Genomic DNA, 23,858 nt, shown 5'->3' on the forward strand with positions numbered 1-23,858 from the left:
AACAAAATATTTAAACATTGTTCTTGAATGATCTGTCAGAACTTATGAAATTGTTAAAATGTTTGATATTGTTGACTTATTATCATCAAAAGATGTTGTCTTTTTGTCCATTATGTTTTCAGATGCTTCTTTTACTCCAACAGACAGACAGCAGGTAAATACAGATAAGCTTTTTTTCTTCTTCTTCTTTTTTATTTAAATTTACTGTTATTGAATGTTTGAAACAAAACCCCTGTGATAAGATTTTATTGAAGCTGAATCTGGGTTTGTTAAACACAGTGAATAAATGACTTTTCTTTCTCACATTTCATCTCATCGTGCCCAACTGAAGCAATGATCAGCACTGTTGTGCTTCTGTGCTATTTTACATTTCAAATGATGACAGCATTTTCACAGCAGGGGCGACTTCTTGACATCTCACTCCGAAACAAAAAAGATAAAGAGGACTGAGAACTAGTACCTCAGTGCAGAAACATGATGTTTCTTGGATGAATAAAGAATGCTATCGGAGACATGAGCGAGAGACTTGAGCTCAAATAGTGCTCAGTTTAACGCAACAGAAGAATTCTGCAATAGCAAAGATGGGTACAAGTAAAGTTCTTTGCTTCTGAATGGAAGCTTATTTTAGGGCAAAATCAACAAACCTTTTGCTTGGTGATGCTGTATTAGCAATAATTATATGGACTGGCATTTTTATAGTGTTTTTCTATAATATACTATTTTCTATTTTCCTACTGACACTCTAAGGGCTTTACATAGAATACAAGCTCCATTTAACCACTTTCCCAGCAAAATTTCACTTTTCCATGTAAACTTTGAAGAATTGTTGGTTGGTGTTTTTTGCTATCAATGGTTAAAAAGTTCCAAATGTCAGCTCAGTGTTGTTAGACTTATATTAATTGTCATTAAAAAATAAATAAATAAATAAAGATAAATGCATTAAATTTCTGCTCTGCTTCTCACTTTGCAGGGGTTCAACTACATTTTCTGAGAACCCAGTACTAACTATTGCTGGTGGTGGACTGGTTAGTAGGGTTGTCTCACAGCAAGAAGGTTCTGAGTTTGACTCCAGGGCCTTTCTATATGGAATGCATGGGTTTATTCTCCCTGGACCTTAATACTCCATCCATCCATTCTCTTCTGCTGATCCTTTTTCAGGGTTGCTGGACAGGTCGCCAGTCTGTTGCAGGGGTAACACATGGCATGCCTTTAGGCCAGGGGTGTCAAACTCAAATACACAGTGGGCCAAAATTCAAAACTGGAACAAAATCTCGGGCTAACGTTAATATTTATTGAAATATATTTATTCCTCCAGATATAAGAATGAATCTTTTCTTATGGACTCAAACACGTTTTGCTGAAAAACTGAATATGGAACAAGCAAAGCTTAATACTAAACAATATATATATTAGCTGTATAATACCAGTAGGCCAGCTCTAATAGTAATTTGGTATGGCTTCACGGACCAAATGTAATTAGGCTGCGGGCCAAATTTGGCCCACGGGCCAGAGTTTGACACCTGTGCTTTAGGCCATTTAGAGTTACCAGTAACCTAACCCCACTAACTGCATGCCGGAGTACCCAGAGAGAACCCACTCAAACATGGGAAGAACATGCAAACTCCACACTGAAAGACCCTGGCCTGTTCACTTCCACCACCCTATTCACATATTGATTATTAAGTTTCAAAGATGGTGAACCTTAATACTCAATATGTCAATGTGTTTACCAGACATCTAGCTTGGTATTAGCCACAATTCATATGTACTAGAGGTCAGCCAGCATTGAGCGTCCCATGTGATGAGTTTGACAAAAACAGATAAATTAATTGCTAACAAAATTTATCACACATTTAATAAGCAGTTTACAAAGCAGCTGCATTATCAGTTATTTTTATTTGAATAATTGTTTATGTTGCTGGTAACATGAATGAATTATCACAATAATTGAAATGTGTGTCCAACCTATCTTTTATCTTTTGATGAAATGTAGCACACTACTTTCAGTCTATATTGTCTTTGTGTTGCGTCTCCTTCTTTCTAACTCCCTCTATCATCATCACTCTTTCTCTGTAGCTTTTTTCTGTGTATAGTTAGAAATATCTATTCCTCATTTTATGAACCCTTTTATTGGTCAATCCTTCACTATTTTGTGAATACATCAGCAGCTCACAGCAGCTGAATCTCTAAAGTGTCAGGAACCGGGGCAAACTTTGCCAGTGGCACTTGTCATAGTCCCCGACTCCATCAAGTTGATCGGCTTAAAGTTATTTTAGCTTTTTTGCAGCTTTGATTTATTCCAAACAAGCAATTGGTTGAGATGCCCTTCTAGCAGATTGTCATTGGATTGAAAGGAAAAAGCATGAATATGAAAACAAGGACACACTCCAGAGAAGTTCCAAAAAAAGGAGGAAAATCACTTTAAGGGGCGAAAATATAAGAAAGTCAACTTTTTTTTTGGACTTTTGTAAGTCCTTTAGAACAACAGGGGCTGTAATGGCATGTCCTGAACATGATAAGCTTGAGTTCAGCAGAGCATAGTATATTTATTCAGGACCATAACTCTACCCTCGGCTCATTGACCAAGATCATAAATCTCATAGATAATAACATAATAGGATTTGGAACGCAGACTTGCGACTCCATGAAGAGTGCGTTGCTATTACAGAGATAGAGTTATATAGATACATTCCTGGACACAGATTCTGTTTTTTTGTTTTTTCATTTTTTTTTACTACTGCAGCTTTGTACCAAAACATATTTATGTTAAAGGTATTTGAAAATATCAGCTTCAGCTGAAGAGTCTCAGCTAAGGTTTGAGGCTTAGAACAAAAATGTTTCATTAAGGGTGTTTTCATACCTGTAGTGTTTAGTCTGTCTGAGTAAATGATACTCTGGTTCATTTCCCCACTTGGTGTGATTCGTTTGTGCAGGTGTGAATAAATGATCAGGTGGATGACCAAAACAATTGCACCGAGACCCTTTGGAGGAAGTGGTCTTGGTACGGTTCCAAATGCACTCAAGAGTGCTTCGTTTATCGTGTGAACATGAGCCAACCCCAACCTGGACTAACTACCAGTTTGAGCTAAAAAATATCACATACCCATGTATGCTTTGTATTCTATGGAAGAGGATTAGGGCCAAAGGAAAAAAAAAAAGTGGGCATGTCTTTTTTTTCTTCTTTTCCACATTTCTAAGAAAAAGTCAAAATTCTGAGAAAAAAGTCAGAATGCTGAGAAAAAAAAATCAGAATTTTGTGAAAAAAGACAGAATTCAAACTTTAATTTCAGAATTCTGAGGGTAAAGTCAGAATTCTGAGAAAAAACAATTGTGGAAAAAGTCACTTTAATCTCAGAATTCTGTCATTTCTCTCAGAGTTCTGAGAAAAGAAAATCTGACATCTGTGGAAAAAAGTCAGAATTTCCGAGATTAAAGTCTCCCCCCCCCAGTAGCCATAATCCTCTTCCGTAGTATTCTCAATGCAGGAAGGTGCTATATATGTGCGATGCCTGTACAGGCTAGTGACTAGCTGTGAAATGGTAATTCTCTGTGTTCTCTAATAGCCCTTTTCCACTAGTACTTAGTTGGGTTAGCTCAGCATGGCACTTGATTTTTTAGGGTTTTACATTAGGTAGTAGTACCTGGTACCAGGTACTTTTTGTACCTACTCATCCTATGCCTTCTTCCTGTATTTATTTTTGTTGCTCCTACCCCACATCTAGCCAGTCAGCGGACTGAAAATTCTCATGTGGTTCGTAGTGATGCATTTTGGTTCACTTGGAGTTCATATGGATTTTTCTTTGTGTTTAAACAAACCAAACCACAGGAAAAAAGATACAGTTTTACAATGTCATCAACTGATTCGGACCAGAGTAAACCAACTGTAGGTGAGACAATGCCCTAACACTGAAGGGGTTCAGAATCCTTTGCAGGCAGTGGATTTCGTGAAGTATGGAAACCACCAGCATCACAAAAGAATGGCATGTCTCCTCTGTAAGGTTTTACAAGCCCTATACTATAGCTGTTGTGGGCCTTTCTGCCATTAGCTTTCAGAGAGTAAAATGCATAATTAAAATAGCATTATATTTATGTACTAACAAAAACTCAAGACATGCTCTGGGTTGCTTTTGCATTGTATGTTTTGGGTTAATGTTCGCTGAAAAGACTATGTAAGTAAATAACTGGAGTTTATCAACAATCATGATTCATTTCCTGTGGGGTGGGGGGGATTGACCTGGAAAAAAAAACGAAAATTCAGATCACTTGACTGATTTAGCCACTAATGAATTCAGAAAATACCCAGTAGATTCCTTAATGAACTTAAGCATACAGTATTTTGCTTGCACAAACAATTATTCCTGTGAGCTGGCCCTGCTTTCAAAGTGCAGCTGGATGCCACAGTTTTTCAGCAGAACTGCAGCGTAATGCTGTGATAACCGTGGCCAGCTCCCAGGTGTGAATGTGTGAATTAGTGTAACCATTCCTTCACATGCAGCTACTCCCGCAGGCTTACTCTGCAAATGGTAATGCAACCTTGACAGTACATTGAAAAATACTCCTGTACACTTCATCACTGAGGAAAGTGGAGAATTCAAAAGACAAATTAAACAAGCAACATAGTTTTTACATTTAATATGTTCACATATATTTACACATGCATCCACAAATAAAGAGCCACTCTTAAATTATGTGTGGGTCTTTTATGTTTATTTATTCATTTAATTTTGAAGCTCCCTGGTATCCGGGTCCCAAGTATCAATGAAATTCACCCTGTATTTCACCCTGGATGAACTGGACACGGAAAGGGAGGTCTGGGTGTCTCTGCTTAGATTGCCGACCTTGCAACCTGAACCAAGATAAGTGTCAGAAAATGGGTGGACGGATTTATTATTTGTCACCATGGCTCTGTTCAGACTATCTATATTTTAAATACTTGAGTTTAAGACATGTCCCTAACATTATTTCCATATGCTTCTTTGTTTTATGCATTTGTCATTTTTAATGAGGAGTCAGACTGTTTACTATTGTGTTCTAAGAGTAGGATGTAAATATATACTAACCTCAATTTTCTTTAATTTTTCAAACAACCCAAGTCAGTCAATCAAATCTTAAGCTTATGAACTTTGTCATACCCTTCTTACCTCTGCGTCTTATCTCTGATGTAAACCCATAAACACATAAAAGAGAAATATCTTTTGTTCACTTAAAACGGTTGAGCTTATTCCCAGCAGGCTCCCTCTTCACCATTGCCCCCTATCCTTTAGAAGACTTTTACATTGGTTCTGTCATGTTGGCACTGAATCAAGCACTACAAACCTGGCTTTGTGCCCTGCTGTATACGGTTAGTTACTTTTCAGAGACTCCAGAGGTCACGACTGTCTGGCTTACATTTACAAATGTTTCAGGCGGTACTTTAGATTGAGGTCTTACAGTTCAGTCCATATAAATGCTGACTTATTATAAGCCGCTAACGCTACTCACAAAATTCCTCACTGTTTCCTCACATATTTCATAGTCATAAGAACAGATGTGTTGTATAGTGCCTGTGGGATCTTTCTAGAGAGGTAAATAACAGTTACTGGTCATCATCAGTTGGTTGTTTGGTCCCAAACTATTATTTACACCAGACTGAAATATCTCTACAGCTAACCTTCCAAAAAAGATGAATCTTATTGACTTACTGACTTTGATGATCTCTTGACATTTCATCAGTGCCACCACGAGATCAAATTATTCACACATCTTGAAACATCACAACATCTATACTGTAGATAGATTGACTGTGAAGTAAGTAAGATTGACTGTGATGCTCCACAGATGTGGTATCCTACAATCAGATGACTGTTCCTCTGAAGCAGCCACAAGGTGGATGCTTTTCAGTGTTTTTCTTTCTGTATAGATTCTGATGAGTCATGGGAGAGACGTATATTCCCTTCCTGTGGAATTTTAGAATACTGGGGTGATGCCTTTATATTTCATCTCATGCCTTTATGTTAATTAGACACGCGAGTCACATTTCTGTTAAACTCAGCTGAATTTTGAGTTATGTTTCGATACGAAACACAAGCTAAGATGCTGATGTCTAGAATACATCAGCGTCTTAGCTTTGAGATAAAGATATAACGTGCATATTTTTTGTTTTAAAATTCAAAAATGAATATTCACATTTAACCTTGACTTTTGTTCCATTATATGACTGAACCAAGCTTTCACAAGTTGTGAATGAATCCTGTATAAACAATAGGATGCTCTTTTAAACTAATGCTTAAAACCACTGTACAATTTATCAGCTCTTACTACAACTGCATCATTTACTACACAGACAGTAATTGGGTCTACACTCAGCTGGTATAATGTTTATTATTCCACATCACGCGCTCTCCTCTTTTATCTATCTATCTATCTATCTATCTATCTATCTATCTATCTATCTATCTATCTATCTATCTATCTATATATATATATATATATATATATATATATATATATATATATATATATATATATATATATATATATACTCAACAAAAATATAAACGCAACACCTTTGTTACTGCTCCCATTCCCCATGGGATGGACGTAGAGACCTAAAATTCATTCCAGATACACAATATAACCATCCCTCCCAAACAGTGGTCACAAATCAGTCCAAATGTGTGGTAGTGGGCACATCTGCTATATTGAGATAATCCATCCCACCTCACAGGTGTGCCACATCAGGATGCTGATCTGACATCATGAGTAGTGCACAGGTGTACCTCAGACTGCCCACAACAAAAGGCCACCCTGGAATGTGCAGTTTTGTCTCACAGCAAAATGCCACAGATGCCACAAGCAATGAGGGAGCGTGCAATTGGCATGCTGACAGCAGGAATGTCAACCAGATCTGTCGCCCGTGCATTGAATGTTCATTTCTCAACCATAAGCCGTCTCCACAGGCGTTTCAGAGAATATGGCAGCACATCCAACCGGCCTCACAACCGCAGACCTCGTGTAACCACACCAGCCCAGGACCTCCACATCCAGCAGGTTCACCTCCAAGATCGTCTGAGACCAGCCACCCAGACAGCTGCTGGAACAATTGGTTTGCACAACCAAACAATTTCTGCACAAACTGTCAGAAACCGTCTCAGGGACGCTCAACTGCATGCCCGTCGTCCTCATCGGGGTCTTGACCTGACTCCAGCTCGTCGCCGTAACAGACTTGTGTGGGCAAATGCTCACATTCGATGGCGTCTAGCACGTTGGAGAGGTGTGCGCTTCACGGATGAATCATGGTTCACATTGTTCAGGGCAGATGGCAGCTGAGAATGTCCCAGTTCTTGCATGGCCAGCATACTCACCGGACATGTCACCCATTGAGCATGTTCGGGATGTGTTTGACCGGCGTATACGACAGCGTGTACCAGTTCCCACGAATATCCAACAACCTCGCACAGCCATTGAAGTGGAGCGGACCAACATTCCACAGGCCACAATTGACAATCTGATAGACTCCATGCGACGATGTGTTGCACTGCATGAGGCAAATGGTGGTCACACCAGATACTGACCGGTTCTGGGTCCCCAGACCCCCAATAGCGCAAAAAACTGCACATTCCAGGGTGGCCTTTTGTTGTGGGCAGTCTGAGGTACACCTGTGCACTACTCATGATGTCAGATCAGCATCCTGATGTGGCACACCTGTGAGGTGGGATGGATTATCTCAATATAGCAGATGTGCCCACTACCACACATTTGGACTGATTTGTGACCACTGTTTGGGAGGGATGGTTATATTGTGTATCTGGAATGAATTTTAGGTCTCTACGTCCATCCCATGGGGAATGGGAGCAGTAACAAAGGTGTTGCGTTTATATTTTTGTTGAGTGTAATATATATATATATACTCACACTGTATATGTATGTCTCATTAGGTAGTCTTACAGTGCCACTATTGACATAAGGGTCACTTCCAAGTCCTCTAGGGGTCATGCACATCTACAGTGTGAACAGATGACACAGCACACAGGTCCACGTTGTCTAGAGAGGTAGGTAATTAAGGTTACTATCAGTGTTTAACAGTCGAACACCATAACGCTATTGGAAATTTGAAGCGATTCATGGGGAAAATGGAATTAACGCTGCCCTTGGCTATGATAAAAAAAAAGATGATTGTGAAACGAGATTAAATGAAATGATTTCATCCTTTTCCTTCGACTGCTTCAGCTCCGACTCTACTTACAAAGCACTGAAAAGATACGGTTGCAACGACAATACTGGTGACAGTCAAAGGATTTGTTTTGTTCTACCACATCTCTCTAGTTCTTCATTGTTCTGCCACACACTTGAGCTGCTCTTGCAATTTGGTTATGTTGGCAGATACTCATTGTGTTGAGACATATGCGACCACAATAAGCTACCGCCACAAGAATACGAATCATGACAGCTGCACCAGACATATAGAAGCAAAAAGTATAAAAAGTTGTATCAAACTGTTTCATTTTTAACAATGACATGCCTGCTCACCTCATTTGCTCATTTGTTTGCAGCCTTACTTTGTTACTTACATGAGCAGTGTAAGCTAGTGTTTCACCAACATGATAGAATCATCTTTTTACTATTCAAGAAAAACAGGCATTTGATTGAATAATCGTAACGTTTTCATACCAATCCCATTTCACGCCTTCACAGTATGCTTTGGATCAGTTTTGAACCTGTGAAGAATTCCTTCATAACAAGTATTTGTGCAAATTTTGAACCACAGTTCTATTTTGTATGTATAAATATCAGAAATGAATAAATGCTCAGTGAGAGTGTTTAAATTTTTTTCCCCAACACTATCACAAAATACCATGTTTGGGATGGGAAAACATATCAGCTACAATTGTTTAAATATATTTTACTGAAGGTGAAAATGGCAAGAACATTCTGGAAATGCTGGGATTTATTATTAACACCACCAAACAGTGTGCTTACTGTTCTATCATAGCATAAATACTCTCATAACAAAATTATTGTCATTAATTCACGTAGAATATCTGTAAATATTTTGTGTGTTAAAACTATTTTTAGCAGCTATTCTTAATGCACCCGATCACACTGACTGCTTAATTTCACTTGACAAATTTTCTGTTCAAGTTCAATTTTTCAGATTTTTGCATGTAAATGAACCAACCAATCAGACCACTGGATTTGGTAACAAGCGCACTGGTAGTTAAAGCTTGCAGTATTGAACATATGTAAATAGTAAAATAATACTACTTTTCCTCAGATACAGAGCTGATGGGGTCCTAACTCTTCAAACAAGAGCTCAAACTGCCCCCACTGACATCCTGAAATATGTATGAAAGTGGTCATATTACAGTTTCAACTCCTGGATCAAACCATGAAATTTCCCCTGCTGCTGCCTTCTCATGAGAACGAGATGAACTCAGAATCTCTGTTTTTTCTTTTTTGTTGAGAAACATCAGGACCAGCTCATCATTGTGTGATGTCAACTCGATTTTTTCCCCCCAACAAAAAAACAAAAAAGGTTTTCAGTGTGTTTATACTTTACATGGCATTATTATTTCAAACTAGTCTGTGCATTCAAAGAAATGGCATGAAACATGCATGTGTGGGACTTTCAGATGCTTCCCACAGTCTCTGAAATGACAGTTGAAGTGTCTTCTTAATCTTATGACCCCTCCAACCCCTCTTGTGAACTTCAGTTGCCCCAGGATAAATTGACTCTGTAGGATCTCTGTTACTTTTGTGCACCATATGATCAGTCACATGCTGTTTTACTTGTATACTATTTGAAAACTCCCCCATGGTACTTCAATGATCAGCAGGTGCCTGACTCTGTGGGAACCGGGGCGAAAGTATTGGGAACGCAGACATTTCTAACAGTGTCAAGGTCAAGCTTGAACTCCATCACCACGGTACAGTTTCAAGATTCCCTAAAACTAACATTTTCCTTGTTTTGACCCACAGTGGTGGAAATAAAATCGATCTGATCAGATATGTGGGGCAGTATGGAAGAATTTGAAGTATTAGTAGCACCTCTACAGTAAAACTTTAAAATATCTCATTTAGGGCTGTGCAATATGACCAAAATCTCATATCCCGATATAAGAATTCTGCCATCCCGATAACGATATAAATCACAAAAATCTAACATTTTCTGTAAATTCTGTGAATCTCGGGCAGCTCGTCTTGCGGGAAGTGTTTCCAGCTGGGCGTCATGTAGCTGGAGTATTTTAACCGATGCATGAAACGATACATTTTTAGACATAAGTTGTAACAGCCGCCGTTTTCTTTGTGAGTATTTATTACACGGCGTGCTGCGGGGAAAAGCCTGTTCTAACGTTTGAGTCTAAGGTTTATTTTTTAGCACCTGGCGCCTCTTTTTTACTTCTCATCCGTAAATAATCTGCCCTTTCACGTGATTCAGTTTATTTTGAAAAGTCTCAACAGGATCTTGAGCTTTATTGTGAAAGGTTTATGTGGAACATAAACAAGCGGACACGCGATGGTGTTACCGTCGTTGTTGCTAACCACAACGCATAAAAACAGGCGCTTGTCCGTCTGTAGTGGTTACACAAAATATAAGAGAAAGAGAGAACTTTAGGAAATTAATATAGCCACTACAGTGACCATCAAAACGATGAAAAAACATTGCCGTAAACAGTTTATTTTGCGACACCACGAAACAAACGATAGCATAAAATGAAACAATAGACGTTTTTATATCGTCATCCGATATATATCGTTATATTGAACAGCCCTGATCTCATTAACTTTAATCTCAATTTTTAAGGCTCAGGACAGGAGAATAACATTTAGGATGTTTATACTCCCATCAGGTATCAAAATAGGTTAAATTTGACTCGAACAGTATGTAAGGTATGCAAAGAGGAGGTAGCTGTTACCTAAGCTATCATAACAGATGCACTGGTTATAAGCAAGTATGAATAACCAACTGTACAAGACTAGCCTATGCTTTTTGGCCAACATCATTTATAAGAGAACATCTTAATTGAGGGATTTTATAAAAAAAGAATCAGTGTTATATATAACAGTTTATGCACTATGGAAGTAGGAGTACCACTGCTTCTAACTGTCCTGAAATATATGATAGAGTTGCAGTATTTGTTGTTAAACATTTGCATATATACCAGGGCATATGTTATACTGAGGCTAAACAGGCAGGATATATCCATAAAACTCTAACTTGACTTAGATAAGTGTCATGGTGGTAGAAACACAAACACTTTTCCCTCACAGCAAGAGGGATATAACTTGGCTTAAATATATTCGGGGGCAATCTAGCATCATCAATCCACCACCAGCCTGAATATGCACGAGTCCAGGGTGGCATGCTGATCTGTTAAAGATTAATTTCTTTATCCAACAACCATGAATCTGTTTTGCTGCTTTTCGTGACCAACCGCTAGTTCACAGTTGTCTTACACATTGCAAGGGCTAATCTCTAACAGCCTTTATATTTGCAAGTCCAATCAAGTATCCAAGCCGCTGCTTACGTGAGCTGGCTGCTCAGAAAACAAAATGCTGCCAAAGCATTGAATTGTAAAATCCAAATGTTCTTGTGATTCACAAACAAGCACAAGTAGAAAAATGTAAATAAGTAATTCATGGGACTTGAGTCTGGGATACTTAATACACACTGCCAGCAGCAGGATTCATTTGGATTGACTAATTGGTAGTCTTACTCACTGCTGCACAAAGCACCTAGCAGTGCATCTTTATGATGATGAGTCATTTGACATTCTCATCTTTCCTCACACCATCAGTCACAGCAATTAGGATTACAACAGACAAATAAACATTATGTGAAAGCTTATGTCACTACAGTGAAGTACAACAAGGATCAGGAAAGTATAAAAGCTCCTGCCTTTTAAACTTGGGGTGGCTCAAGCCTGTATCTGTCTTAACTTAAACTACAGCATAATGCCACCACTATGGACATCGTGGTCTTCTGCCACTATTTGCTGTTAATCCAAGTTTGCTTTAATCAACACCTCTCACATGCCCTGTATCACTTTGTGTCTCCAGAATAATTCATACCTCTATTGTAACATAGAAAGTTAAAGAAGCAATGGCTAATAACTTTATTTGATATGTATTATACTTTGTTGCACCATAACAGAATCTACTAACTTCACATTGCTGTCAGTGTATTGTAATACTGACAGATACTATGGGGATTAAGGGTGGGCTAACTGAATATCAATGACTTGTAGATAGCCGAGGTTCAGGGTAAAGTAGGCAGCGGGGCTTTGCATGGAGGAGCAAATGCTAATTAGGATGTTTGTAATTGAACTACAAAACACAACTTAGAAAAGAAAACTAAAATATGTGCCCATTCATAAGATAAACAACTAAAGATTAGGTTTCTGCACATCACTAGGAGGGACACCACTTCCTAGATTCCTTGCCTCATTATCTGTGACACTCACGGTTCTTCTCTTGTCAGCACCAGCCCTGTTTCAGTGTGCGTGATGTGAACAGGTTGGCACCCAGACAGTTGATGAAAAAGTGATTGGTATGCTGCAGAATTGTCACCGTTAATGAAACTCAGAGTGTAAAAAGTAGAATCTGTGCCAGTGCTTATGTAAGTCCACATCTATCTGAGACAATTTACCTCATTTTAGATGGTTCAAAAAAAGCCGCCCAAAGCCATATCCACTCGCTCGCTGAATAAACAACAAAACAATCACTTCCACTGCAAATCAGCACATATTAATGCCAGAAAATTTGATGTACTTTGTAGTGCAAATTACAAGGCAAAATCAACAGACTTTCTTAAGACTAAACTTTCAAATCTTCAATCGGTATTTGCAAAGATGAGATGCTGCAGTTTAAAGGGCTCAGGTTTTGTTATCAGATGAAGATGTGCACATTTACTGTCATTAATTGACAGAGTGTTTCAGAGAGAAGACCTTTTCATATCGCAGCCTTACCCTCGGCTAACAATGCCTCTTGTGTCACTCATAATGTTGACATACACCTGCAGTTGATTTTCATACAGTCTTTGAAAGATTAATGTCAGCATGTTTTTAATTAAAACCTTCTTTAAACTGCAGCATTGTCTAACAAGTGTTGTCTCCACTTCACATTTATAAATCTCTTTGAGAGAAGTTATGTCAGACAGTACACTGAAGGAAAATTCAGAGCATGTCTTTACTGGTGAAGAATAACAGATCAGACTCTACGCTTGCTCCTGATACCATCAGAATAGAGGAAAGATTTCCTCAAGTAAAAGCACAAAAGCTAAACAATGCCTTCTTTCAAAAAAATATTACATCGCGTCGACATTTCGAAAATTAAGTGCTTTTTCTTATCTTAAGCGACCTAAAGGCTCATTCATTTTTGGAACTGAAAGCTCTGTGTTGCTAACATAGTGATTGTTTCATTTGATTTTCTATTTAAAAGTAAAAAAGAAAAGATAAACGCATTTTGTCATAAACATAGCCATGTGGAAATACTTCACACACCTTGCAGATCATCACCTGTTTCCACCCAGTCCTTTAACCTTTAGGGGGCAGTGTTGGTTCACACCTCATGTTGAAAGACTTGTTGAAAGTGCTTATAACTGCTGACGGAGGAGGGAAAGACTGAGCTGAAGGAGAAGAGGCAGGGAAGTGTAGGAGTTTGGAGAAAGAAGAAATGTTGGGAAGAAGAAAGAGAGAGAAGCAGGGCGAGTGCAGATGCAAACAAAAAGGTGGGCGGTGAACAGAGGAGGAGTGCTAAGTTTAAAAGCCTGCAAAATTATCACCATTAGAGTATAATGGTGATGAATCTAAGTGTGATGCAGCAATGAGAAAGTTCATTATGATGTGTTTAGTAGGCATGATCCCTCTCTTCCCTCCCCATCTCCCTGCTGCTCAAACTTAAAATAAGAATCGCGGCACTATTAAAAAAATCGAGCTTGTATTTCATCCTCACGGATAAACAGAAAGCTGAAATAAACAGCGAGGCTGGATTCTAAATCTGAAAAACAGACAGAAAGAGAACTGAGTTTAGGAAAACACCATTTATGTTTTGGTATATATAAAAAAAGACTCCTGTGTTTGGAAAGGCTAAGTATACAGGAAATGTGTGGCAGACACATTTCGGATACCTTAGTGTGCTTCTTTGCACCTCTCAACCCTCCTGTTTGTCAAAACCGTTTGTTGCTCATCCCTCATTTTGTTCCTTCCCCTCTCCTCTCCATCCTTTCCCCTTGTCACAGCCTCTTTCTTCCTCCCTGCTGTCCCACCAGGTACACAAAGTCCTTGATTAATTGGAGGCATTTGTGTCAGTATCATGCTGGAGTTGATGTGGTTTCCAGCTACTCGGAGGAATTAAATCAATCCAAGCAAACTTTAAGTCAGAGTGCTTAGTCTTCCAAGGTTAGGTTAAGGGGTATAAATGGAAAATGTTCAAGAGGCATCCCTAATACGTGAAGTAGGATGTTGATTTTGTAACTCAAGAGAGCTTAAAGCTATAAAGATCAAAATGAGTGCAAATAAGAAGTAAGTGCAAGTGTTTATGTAGTCCCGATTTTGGAAAACAGCTCACAGAATTGTAGCTAATCTCCTATTTTGTCGCCTCAGGTAAGTACATCTTCATATTCAAATTATCCTCTGGACGAGGTGTTAGCCCGCTTTACGCCTAAACCTCTCTGTCTGATGTTGCATCCCATGGAGGGAGAGATTGGCTCATCATTTAGTTGACCTGTTTTTCTGGTGAGGCAGATGAATAAAATGACAGAGACTGTAGATGAGTAGATCATTTAAATTTTTAGAGACTGCTCAACTTAGAACAGGTCTATTACTGGGCAGAAACCAGTATTCCTGTGGCTGATATGTCAGGGTAACAATACCAAAGGACTCCCAGAGGGTAGAACTGTCATAAGATGCCAGCATTTAATGACAGGTCATTTCAAACAAACAAAAAACCCTATAAGTAAGTAAATTTATAGTGTTTTGAACTTTATGCAATGTAATTATAGGGATTACACTAAAACAGCATCTTCCTGCAAGTGTCCTTTACAACATATCACTTGTCCTGTGAAAGATGTCTAAATGGGTCATATACACAAAACGAGTCAACATGATTTCACATTACATTAACTTCATAATGTCACAAACAGGAATGAGAAAAATTTTGTAGCATACGTAGATGATGGGCTGCCTAACCGTGTGAGGATGTAGGATGGATTGCAGGTTACACAGAGGTGATGTGTGGGGATGGAGAAATTTATGCAGATCACAACCTTTCCGGTTTGAAACCTCCCAGGTTGTTATAATGTGGGAAAATTAAGACCTTTTGGCTATGTCTCACGGTGGTAATGACTTGTCTGGCACTATAACAACACAAACAAGCAAAGCAATATGTCTGGAAGAAAAAGCAGAGATCACATGGGGGTTTCAAGCAAGTTACCGTGAAGCCTTATGGAAATTAGCACAATGCTAAATATACGCACCACACTTGCTGCATCAATTCAGAAAATCCGATATAATGACACAGATCTGGATCTTTTTCACCAGGGGAACAAACTTTAAATAGGGCCTTGTGAAAGCACCCTGTGCAGCATTCAGGCGACTGTAATGGAGCCAATCACTTTTAATTTAGCTTCCCTGCGTCAGCTCTGTGATGGTATAATTGGGTTACATAATTAACACTAGCAGGAAAACAAACCGCAGCACTTCTATCAGTGTCTAGCAGGAGGAAGGGGAGCCAGAAGCTGTTGCTGGGGGTCTGATTAGGTTGCTTCTGCGACCACGGGGGTAGAAAGTGTATCTGTGTGCTGACAGCTCTCAGGCTGTGCAGTGCCGGAACTAACAGGTGAAAATGGTGAAAGGTGGAATTGAAAAAAGAGAGAGAGGAGAGGAAATTCAGAAAGCAGAAATGATAAGGAAGGGAGGGGGGAAAGGAGCAGATAAGATGAGATTAATGGGAATGAGAAGGGAGAGAAATGAAGGAAACAATGGTGGCATGGGCTTTTAAAAGAAAAAAGTTAAGAAATATATAGGTGGAAAGGCTTGACATTTTTTGTTTGCATTTGACCGACCACCACCAAGTCTGAATATTTTTCTACTTTAGCTTACTCTTTGTTAATAGCATGTTGCAATGCAGTATATATGTTATCTAATGGAATTTTGATCTTCAGCAAAAACGTGTTTACACAAAAAAAAAAGAGGAATAAAGTCAAAGCTCAAGAACATGACACTCAAAACGAAGCAACTCTGAAAACAGTGTACTCATTAGAGAAAGGGATGAGCACATATTAATAATGAAATCGCCATATGCAATCCTTAGTGGAGGACTGGCAGATGAAGAAGAAAGGGTTGATGAAATAGAATGCAAGGTCTTCATTAAGCGCAGTGACAGGAACCTGCTTTGAATCTGCACAGAGCTCGCGCTCAGGGACGGCCTGTGCTCTCAGGCTACGACATGCGGGATAAGACTGTGGAGTTCACTTTGAAGTATGGCGAGACGCAGAATTGCAGCAGCAGCATCGGACAAACTTTCTCCAGATTGTCTAGTTGGAGGAGAGAAAGGAACACGGAGAACGGGAGCAATCAGTCGTCACTCTGACTCTGCAGTAGAAAGCAGCCAATCAGAGTCCAATCAAAATCTCCACTCTCAGGACATCAAAAATAACTTACAGTAATTCACAAGTACAGACCGTAGAGATTCATTTCATCATCGTTTCATCAGCAACAGCTTTGCTGGGAAGGCAAAAAAGTTACTTCTATGCCATGACTCATGTTTGAACCTTGAAGTTATGGCAGTCCTGTTATTTCCACTGTTCATATTCACCCATTTTTTAATCTTTTCTTTATTTCAGCGTTCTCATTTAGGTTGCTGACACTGTAGCAGCACTTTTCCTTAGATAGTTTTGTTGCTGTTGAGTAGTCCAAAGTAGGATAAAATCTGTTTTTATAGAGGATTAGCTAGTATCTTTGATGCAAAGCTATCTCTCTTTAGTATGCAGACTTCACAACTTCACTGGCTGGTAGTATAATTCACAGAAAACAGTCAAAATTAAAATGGCAGTGGGCTATAATTGCATTTCCCTTTTACAGCTGTCAAAGAGGACTTTTTAGACTGATAATGTGCTTAGAGACACCAGTGTCAAGAGAGAACGTGGGTGCTTGGTGACAAGGGGGAAAGAGCAATATTTCAGAGTGATCAGAGAAAGGAAAGGAAGAGAGGAAGACAGATTTAGATACACGAAGACAGGGAAGGGAAGCAGACAAATCCGAAGCCAGACAACCAGAAGACATGACAGGAATGAAAAACACCTGGGGAGGCAGTGACACCTGAGCATGACCCACGATGGAAATGCCTCACATTTATTTTGCATTTATTGGTTATCAAAACAAATTTACTGTCATTATAGCTCAATGGATATAATTTGAACACACTGCAAAGCCATTGCTCGACATAGACACAGTGAAATGTCGTTCAAATCAGTTTCTTTGTGCAAGGCTATGCTAGTGTTTGTTTACTGGATGAATGTGCATGGGTAGATTGTTTCTACATTGTTTCATTAGATTTTTGTCTGCACGTCTTCCTCTCTGCTGCTTTCAGGCCTCATTATTGACACAGAAGGAAAGAGTGTTGTTTACTGATGTGATGCCTGCTGTTGTCTCGGCCTGTATGCTACGGATAGAAACAGCATGCCATTAAGTTAGCCCCAGAGGGATGGAGTGAGAGGGGTAGAGAGACTTTTATGTACCCATTAGCGCTGCGTTGTAGCCCATGTCGGATGTCAGCTGGTCAAAAGATGTCCTGCATGTGTCCAGGCGTGTGATGTTTACGTGTTGCTCTGTCCTGCAGACTCAAAATCTGCACTTAGCATCATTCATCTTGATGACGATCACCAGCAGGATTCTAGCTCTTATATAGTCTATTTATTTTCAGCGGACAATTGTGGGTGTCTTTTATTTAACAATAAACTGATTTTCAACCAGGGATCAGGAACTGCACACTGCTTAGAAAAGTGAGGACCTAAAATTGTAATTTTTTAAACATATTTTACCCATTAATAAAAGGGTTTAATAATTTAAATCAGTGAGGATCAGTGAGATGGAAAAATTAAGCGCTACCACTGCTCTCACCACTTCACACCTCAAGGTAAACTTCTTTCCTGATATAGAGAAATGGGAGTTTGGTGGGATACAGATGAGCACGAGCCTCATGGATTTGGAATAATCCAGATTAACTATCATACACACAGTGGTAAGAATAAAACTGGTAAGAATGCTTCCAAACACATGACAGCAAATGATGCCTACTTTGATTATACATGACATAGATCCAAACATAATTATGTTGAAGAAATGCTCTTTGTTCTTTTCTTTGACACATTCATTCTCATTCAAAGTTACACTGCACCTAGTTTCCTTTTAGTTTCTGGACAGGAATGAGCATGAATATTCTTGAATTTATACACACACAGACACAGAGTCATACTGTACATGAAGAGATATACACATATACAGGAATGGAAACACATACATAAAGCTGTGTACATGCATATTACAGTCAGACTATCGTGGATAAATACTTCACGTCTGTGGAGTTTCAGTAATTGCCCTATCCTCTTACATCCTACATCTTTGCATGTAAGAATGTGATAAAAAGAGACATTTGCTGTGATACCAAGGGAAGGGAGAGCGTCCCAGAATATTAACAGTCATCCGTTCTCCTTCCTGCTCCCCCTCTTCCACCTTAACATTGCACACCCGCTAGGGAGAATGAATACAATCACTCCAGCGGCCTAAAAAATCCTGTTTGAAGGGATGATTTTCTTCATGGTTCAGTAGAAAGATGTCTTGAGAGCCGCTACAAAAAGGGAAGTGTGAAGTCTTCCAAGTCAGTGTTAATGTGTGCACTAGTGTCTGAGAGCCAATGGCACTTTGTAGAGAGTACTCCCTGGAGACTGTGGCGTTGACAGCAGTACCAAACTATTGAGAAGAAGCAGAGAGCTTTGGCATCAGTGCGGGTCTGAGACTCGAGTGTCTTTGGCCACAGGGAACAAAATAAAGGTAGTTGCATGCTTTATTCTAGCATGCCTTTTGGATTTCCAAGCAAAAGAAAATGATGATCATGGTGAAGCTGTAATTAGCTGCCTAAACACACAAAATAATTTGGACAAAATTTAACAGTGAATTGCTATGTTGTGTCAGGAGCTTGCATGACATGTCAACACGCATTAACATTGTTTGACTTGAGTTTCTTAGAAGTTGTTTGCAAGATTAGAAATATAAAGTTTGCCAGCAGTGGAGAAAGTTGGAGGAAAATGACCAAACGTCAGGATGAGAGAAAAAAAAGAAAGGAAAAGGCTAAATAAAAAGAAACTCAATAACCTGACACGATACATCCAGTGTGTCTGTTTGCACCTGTATGTGTTTGGTTATGTCGGTTGCAATGAAAAAGAAGGCAGCAAACGGGAATTTCTGGGAAAATGAAGAGTGAAGGTGAGACACAGTCAAGTGGAATTTGTCCTGATGTCACCCTGAGGCCACGATCTGTACAAAATGTTTCACCAATAACTCTCCCTCTCAGCACAATTCAAGCAGGAGTTTGGCCTCAAGTTTTTCCCCACTCTTCCAGTCACGTGGCAGCACTTTATATGGCTCTCTCTCTGTGTGTGTGTGTGCAATTCTGCAGTCACTGCATGTGTTCCTTGGCAGACCCACAGGAACATTGTACCAGATTTGTTATCTTAACCTATCCCAGTGACTGCAGTAAGGACGGGAGCTGATTCCTAGCTGGATTTTGGATTCGATCCCACATTTATAAAGTAACCTCAACTCAACTCATATTTATTACTAAAGCACATTTAAAAAACAAAACACAAAATGCAGAATAGATTAAAAAAAGCATGTAAAAACATACTGTATGAAGCTATCTCATCTTAATATCAAAAGCAAAACTACATTTACATATTTGTTTCAGTTTCAGTTTTTAACCATTAATTTGTCTCTGATTTTTATTGTAAATTTGGACCCTATATGGACACTCTAACCAAGAATCAACATCCTTATAATACGTCTGTAAAGTCATCACAATAAAAATTTTTGTAAAATTTTACATAACAAAAATAAAATTGACTCTGGATTTGCTTCGATAAAATCCTGCTACACCCAAATCCCAGTGTCAGTAGGATGGTTACTATGTCTGTTTACAGTGGTGCAAACATTTGCATGAATGTCTGTTCATGCATTAATTTCCTCTCTCTGCTTGTATTTTTGTGCGTTCCTTCAGTGGCACGGGGCTGTAAACTTTCTGTCAGGTGCTTTATCAGCAAACCTTTCCCTCACCTCCTGTCTGCTCTGGAACGTGTGATAATTTCTGCACACAAACGACTTATAATTAATTATAGATAGCCATTGCCATACATAGCCAAAAAAATTCATCCCAAGAGGACACTGGAACTAAACAACTGCATTTCATTTGTTCTTTTTCCTTGTCTTTTTATTACTGCTAGAAGTTTGTTTAAGTGGGCAAAATGAAAAGAGAATTTAAGGTGAGTTTGGTTAGTAATTTCACAGAGATGGACCGGGGTTATTAACATGATGAGATTGACATGCAAACTTAATACAGAGCAGCAATATGCGGAAGGTTTTCTCAGAGTTTCTACTGAAGAACATTTGTATGTACAAATTGAGGTCTCTAGAGTTTAAGGTGATGTATTATTTCAGAATGACATGTTAACAGCACAGATGGGTAGCAGAAGGTGTAAAGGTGGCAATTTCAGACTCTAAATGACTCGGACAAGCTTAGTGAGAAATTGTTATTTTATTTTGGATAAACTGACACTTAAACACGTAATTAAAAACTCAATTAAAGCAATTCAACCACAAACAAAGTGCATGCTTATGCTGGAAAATATAAGCCTATTTAACACTCAGTACCTTTGAAGAACTACAATTTATAAGACCATGACCCAATGTAATGTTTATGGCACAACAGCCCTAAGTTAAAAGCACTTAGGATTGCCAAAATTATTGGCTTTTGGATGCAATGATTAATCCCACAGTATGCTCAAGGTCTTTCTTTGAAATTATATTTTCAGTGTTAAATATTATTATTTTTGCTATTCAGGAACTTTCAAATTTACTGTTATGACTGCATTATTTTTTGATCAAACCACTAAATCAACTAAATTAAAGTCGTTTAATTGCTTTTTCTGAAGATAAAAAAAATGTTTTCAGCAGTTGAATGTTAATGTGCCAGCTTTAACAGGGATGTAAAAACATGAATTTATTTTGTTATTTGTGTAACAAATAACGCTGTAATTTTTAGTTTTAAACAAGTTTGTGAAAATGTTTTAACATATCTGTGTGTTCTTGTTTTTATGACACAGCAGTCTCTTACATTTGTTAGAAGCTGTAAATCAAATGACAGAATATGCAAGTAGTGAACTGCAGAAGTAACGTAAAATGTAACATTACCCAAATTAATAATTATGAAATGCAAAATACCTCTGATGTTTTGGGTGAAATGAAGTGAACTTGAGACATTCTTCTTTTATTTCTTAATCAATGATTCCGTTTCATCAGATAAGTTTCAAAACCCTGCTTGAAAAAATTCACTTATGGATTCACCCATGGCTCATTTCTCAGCTCACTCTTTTAAAACTTGGAGAGAGTAGATATACAAGAGCTGTGGCTTATTGTGGCCGCATACACTATATTCACTTCGGTGAACATATCAATTACGATGGCTATTTTTTGCGCTGTGAGATTGAATGTATGCACTGGTAGTCATGCTTTGCATCGGTGTTGCGCATGGATACTCTGTTCTGCACCGCACGATGGCATGCATTAGAAGGGTGATGACCTAGATAAGAAAAACAGTTACATGTTTCACAGAGTTCACACGGAGATGAGCATGCTGTGAACTTTCAATGAGACTTGCAGCCTGTGGTTAGCACATTTGTTGGATGGTGTTCTCTTTGTGTGGGGTCTGTCCTTTAAATGACAAATGCCGCTGTCTGCCTTACTTCACTCAATATATTTTTGCACTGCTATTTTTCTGAATTAAAACCACACTGCATGTAAAACACATTTGCACTTGAGGATATTTGTTCTTTTTCATTTAATCCTTATTTTCCCCATCAATAAGTCAAGTGTGACAAGCTCTAATCTTTAGCCTCTGGAGGAGAAGTTAACTTCAGCGTTCTGTTGAGGGATCTAGACCTGATACAATTTGATCAAATAATGCATTTGATGTTATTATAATAACCATATGATGATTGACTCAATATGTTTTGTGTATGACTTGACTATGAATAGTGATGGGGAATTTTTACTAGTTACCTCCTTAAAACCAAATAATTATCTATTAATCAGAAAATAAATTAGGATAGATTAGTCACTAATGAACAATAATCATGAGTTTCAGCCCTGAAGGAATCAATTTCCTCTGTAATCAAATTTATGTTGTCATTAGTAAATACAGGGAAGATGAGCGTCCCTTTTGGGATTTACCTGTTTGTTTATGATGACTCTGTTATTAAAAATTATATAATGTAGAGATGTGGCAAAAGTGCAGGTAGTGGGGTGTCTCTCTGATGTGTATGTGGCTTTATACAGGCCTTATAGTGACACTGGTATTGCTCAGTATTCAGACTGACTTGCAAGCCCTGCAGACGCAAGTTACTTTGTCCACTGTGGCTTTGCCATACAAAATTTGTGAATGCTTTACATCATTCACACACCAGATGATGATGGTGATGATTCATTTGCTGCAGATGCTCCAAAATTGTACATTATTTTCTCTGTAGGCATTTATCTCCTGATGATTTAAATTATTACCCAAAACAAAGTAAGGCTTCGACTGTGGTCTGACGTGTCACATGTGCTTCTTTTTTTTTTTAAACACAAGATGAATCACTATGATCTCAGTCAGTCGGTTTGCTAAATAGGCAATTTATTACTCACACACTTGACTTCACTATTCAAGTATCTACAGTGACTGTGCTTCCTGTAAGCCAGCTCTCTAGACCTGTTCGAACTGTGTAATTTCATCACGCTTGAAAGGTTTCTGAAGCTGTGAGGAGTACAAGCTTCATGTTTGAACATTACTTGAAGGTCATGCCATCGATTTTACACATCACAAACCAGTTTACACATCAACAAGAGTATTTCTCAGCTTGTGAAAAGAATTGCCGCAAAGTCAGTCTTCTGTTACCCTCATAAGTAGAAAGTATATTGTTTTTAGCTAGCACTGTTACTTTGGCCTGTTAAGATGACAAATAATACCTGTGGCTTATCATATTCACTCCAATTGGCTAAAAGTAATATATTAGTACCAGTGTTGGGTAAGTTACTTTAAAATAGTAACTTAGTTACATTACTAGTTACTTCTCTCAAAAGTAACTCAGTTACTTCAAGTTACTCGTTACTTTCAAAGTAACTAGTTACTAGGGAAAGTAACTTTGGTTTTACTCAGAATTCTCTTGTTAATGTGTTTCTTCCATAACTTTGCCAGTCTTCTAGCTTGCTTACTTGCCACAAGTGCACTGTGCCACCTACCAATAGAAAGGATATGATAACGTGCATATTTCCACGAGAGAAATCCCACGCCTGGACCGTCATTGACTGCTGCCATGATTCTAGCCTACGTCACAGAGTCATGTGCGCCTTTTACATCCAACACAAAAACTGCAGTCGTGGTGCTTTCGATTGTACTCAGAACTCAGAAATTCTGCCTTCTGAATAGGAAGATGTAGGTAACACCAGACTGCAGATGAGCTGCATACAGGGCTGGACTGGGAAAGAAAATTGGCCCGGGCATTTTGACTAGAAACTGGCCCACCATTATAGGAAAAATCATAAAGCCTTTGAATGAAAACAAACACTGTTGTG

The sequence above is a fragment of the Mchenga conophoros genome, linkage group LG10 (genome assembly GCF_057382185.1).
Source record: "Mchenga conophoros isolate Kocher_MC1m ecotype Shallow Benthic linkage group LG10, M_conophoros_male_GT1.1, whole genome shotgun sequence".
Classification (NCBI taxonomy): Eukaryota; Metazoa; Chordata; class Actinopteri; order Cichliformes; family Cichlidae; genus Mchenga; species Mchenga conophoros.